Below are 4,057 nucleotides of genomic sequence, written 5' to 3' on the forward strand. Positions count from 1 at the left end.
GTTTTGTCCGCAAATTTCAAAAATATAATCGGTTTCCTTCTATCAGGCACAGTTTTTCTGATGAGATAAGAGAGGTATATAACTCCCATCAGCAGTATCGCTACATGTAAACGTCTTATACAGGTAAATTCTGACTTCTGTTTTATAACTATTTGTATTAATTTTGTAATTTTATGCTTTCATAACCTTTTCTTTTCATAAATTTTAATTTCTGTTTAAGGTGCTAAGTCGTCATCATCATCATCAAATTCTACTCAGGATGTCAAGGCATTGCAAGAACAGTCCTGATATGTCTGTGGTTCATTTAACCATTAAAGCTCAGCAACATGCCATCACAACTGAAATCAAGATCTGCCAGTTATACTTTGGCTGCTCTCTCGGGGATCAAGATAAGATTTGGGCCCTGTACATCATCTGCTCAGCTTGTTCAAGTGGGCTAAGGGATTGGCTAAATAATAGGAAGAGAGCAATGCCGTTTGCAATACCTATGATATGGATAGAGCCAAAGGATCATTTCATGGGCTGTTATTTCTGCAGCATTAATGTATTTGGGTTTACTGTAAAGACCAAGCATAAGATTGTGTATCTCAACTTGGGATCAGCAAGAAGACCAGTACCACGCAACGATGATGATCTCCCTATTCCAATACCACCAGAAAATGGCCTTCAGATGTCTGACGAAGATGTATTTCCTGAGGAAAATACTATTGCTGTGGAAGACACCGAAGTGGATGCAGATTTCACGATTGAAAATGAAGACGTACCACAATTTTTTTCAAGGAGAGTTAAATGATTTAGTTAGAGACTTTTCATTATCGAATAATAAAGCTGAACTATTAGCATCTCGCCTACAACAAAAGTGTCTGCTTAAGAAAGATGTTTGTATTACTCATTTCAGGAAGAGAAATAGGGATCTGACTTCATGCCTCTCTGTTGAAGGACCACTTTGTTTCAGTAAATAACACTGATGAGTTAATTCGCTGTTTGTTCCAAGAGCATGTTCCGGGTGAATGGCGCATATTCATTGAGTCATCTAAGAGAAGCCTCAAGGCAGTACTACTACACAACAGCAATAAGAAACCACTCATTCCCATAGGACATTCAGTGCACATGAAGTAGTGTTATGAAAACATGCAAGTACTCCTCAATGCCATAAAGTATACAAACTACGGCTGGAAAATATGTGGAGACTTGAAGGTGATTGGAATGTTAATGGGAATCCAATCTGGGTTCACGAAATATTGTTGCTTTTTATGCCTATGTGACAGTCGTGCAACTAACAAGCACTATGTGCAATCAGAGTGGCCTTTTCGACAATCATATGAGCCGAGAGTTTCTAGCGTGCAGAGTAAGCCACTTTTAAAGCCAGAAAATGTTCTTCTTCCCCCTCTTCACATAAAGCTTGGCCTCTTGAAACAATTCGTGAAGACACTTGCCAGGAAAAGCTCAAATGGGTTTGAATATGTGAAGGCCAAATTTCCAAAAATCCCCGAGGCAAAACTGAAGGAGGGCGTATTCATAGGTCCGTAGATAAAAGAACTCCTGAAGGACAACTACTTCCTCAAAGCACTGGATGAGATTGAGCTTCAAGCCTGGAAATCCTTCAAATAGCTCTGTGAAAATTTCCTAGACAACAAAAGCTCATTAAGGTTTAGAAATGGAGTGAAATATCTTCTAGACTCCTACGCTGCAATGGGTTGTCGGATGTCACTAAATGTCCATTTCCTTGATTCACATCTGGACTAATTTACAAAGAACCTTGGAGCAGTGTCGGATGAGTAAGGGGAACGCTCTCATCTGAATATTGCATCGATGGAACAACAATATCAAGGATTTTGGAATGCAGGAATGATAGTTGGCTACTGTTGTATGTTATACAGGGATGTTATACAGAGACAGAACACCATAGAAAGTCCAAATCCCAAAGAGTTTAAGTTGTTATGCCTTTGAGTGTAGTCTTACTTATTTGCACACAATAATTTTAATTTTGTACAATAAAAAGCCGTGGAATTATCGTATCTTGTATTCAATATACTTTATAGAGACATGCCTTACGTATCTTATAAGTGAAAACAGCAGGTATCATTATCATGTAAATGAGACCTGATAGAGGAAATCGGACTTCGCATTCGTAATCAGCATCAAAAATTAACCCAGAAAAGTCAATCAGTTTCATTTTTCTGACCAGTGTAATTACTAAATTTTGTGCTTTAATTAAAATATATTATATGCATAGAATGATTTAATCATATCAATAATGTTACAAACAAACTATGAAGCCTCTATTCTTCTTTATTCTCGGCTCGCGATTTACGAGATGACACGAATAATATAGCAGTTCCTTTCAGTATTTGTAGAGAAGGGACTGTGAATGGGCCTTACCGAAAAACACAGCTGATTCTGCGAAAAAAAGCGTAAGAAAGACAGCAATGGAGGCCTTGAATTGAAATTTATCGACATAGTAAGGTTGATTTCGGCGAAATTTGAACAAAGGTCGCAGAGAGCCGGAGTAAATCCTGGATTTGTAGACTCACTCAATTCGCCACCTTAAAATGTTGGCATAATGAAATTTCTATTAAATATCTTATTCATGAAAGTTTCACTTTTAAATGCGACTTGTGGTATTTTCTAATTACTATCTTGGAAAATGTTCATTTCTGAAATTGAAAATTAAAATTTCATTTGTTACATAAAATATGTACCAGTTTCTTGGTATAATCATAATTCTCATAATAATAATTTCAGTAAAAATATTATGCTGAGGAATCTGTAGCAGTAAATATTACACAGCGATCGTTAAAATAAATGGTAGTGTTACAGTAAAATCAATTATAAATCAACTGGTGGACTACTAAATAGTCACTAAAACCGCAAGAAATAGCAGAAAAAAGTCATCTCCAATACGATATAGAATAATTCTATTGTAATATTAAATGCAATACATATATACATACATATACAAAAGAACACAAAGGGGGTTTAAAATTTACTACAGCTGTCTCGGTCGAATTTTATAGATGTATTCATAGATTACACCATAACATATATTACTCCATCTCCAGGTGAAATTTTAAACAGGTATCAAAAAGGTGAGTTAATACAAAGATCGTGACAAATCCAGCCAACATTGTTGGACGGGTGGTATTTTAAAAATGACATTCGAATTTATAGAGAAATTAGGAGTGACGTTAACGGGCATGCGAAAAGTAAAGTGTTCAAACGACCTTATTATTTCAAAACATTTATCTGAATTAGTTTATAGCTGATATTGGCTACCAGAATGTACAAGAATCACAGACATGTTGTAGGCATGGCTTGTCCTTAAAACCATTAAGGCCAAGCAGCTAAAGCCATTAAGGTCAAGCAGCTGTCTTGTCAGTTAAATGAGAGAAAAGTAAACATCTCACGGCAGCAGAACGTCATAAAACTGTCATAAGATTCTTAACAATGAAATGATAGCAACTTGACTATAATGACCTTTAATTTCTGTGATTCTTGCACGCTCTCACAGCCAGTGTTAGCTATAAACTAATTTAGTAATTTAGATTAATGTTTGATTATTTTGCTTCTCGTGAGCCCGCTAAAGACATTCCTTCTAATTCCTCAACAAATTTGAATGTTATTTATAAAATACCACCTATCCAACTATGTTGGTTGGATTCGTCAGAATTGAAGTTTTATCTCACCAGTTTAAAATTGTATATGAAGATGGTAGAGTATATGTTATGATGTAATCAATGAATACATCAATGAAATTCAACCTAAACACCAATAGTAAATTTTAAACCCCATTTCTGCATTCTTTTTTCTACCTACGTCACACCTGTAACCAGCTATGTATCGAATATATAGTCTAAATTGGGTTTTGTACTTACATACCTACGGTATCCTACACATACTTGACACCTTCATTATTTTGCCTCACTGTGAACCCTAAATTATTGTACCTAGCCATTTCTGGTGTCCTGCTTACTGATGTGATCTATTGAATCCTCTAACTACTGCTACTACTACTACTACTACTACTACTACTACTACTACTACTACTACTACTACT

The 4,057-nt window shown here is 35.7% G+C and overlaps 1 protein-coding gene across 10 annotated transcripts in view; it reads left to right on the top strand.

Annotated features, from left to right (window-relative positions):
• LOC106883318 (uncharacterized) overlaps positions 1–4,057 on the top strand; it is a 351,443-nt gene that overhangs the window by 69,721 nt on the left and 277,665 nt on the right. For 2 of the 10 annotated variants that reach the window (XM_014934300.2, XM_014934321.2), the window contains exon 2: positions 47–123. The exons of the other annotated variants lie outside the window; for them this stretch is intronic. The gene's annotated coding sequence lies outside the window, so the exon portion shown is untranslated. The remainder of the gene's footprint in view (positions 1–46; positions 124–4,057) is intronic. 10 annotated transcript variants of the gene reach the window in all.

The sequence above is a fragment of the Octopus bimaculoides genome, chromosome 2 (genome assembly GCF_001194135.2).
Source record: "Octopus bimaculoides isolate UCB-OBI-ISO-001 chromosome 2, ASM119413v2, whole genome shotgun sequence".
In the NCBI taxonomy this organism is placed as follows: domain Eukaryota; kingdom Metazoa; phylum Mollusca; class Cephalopoda; order Octopoda; family Octopodidae; genus Octopus; species Octopus bimaculoides.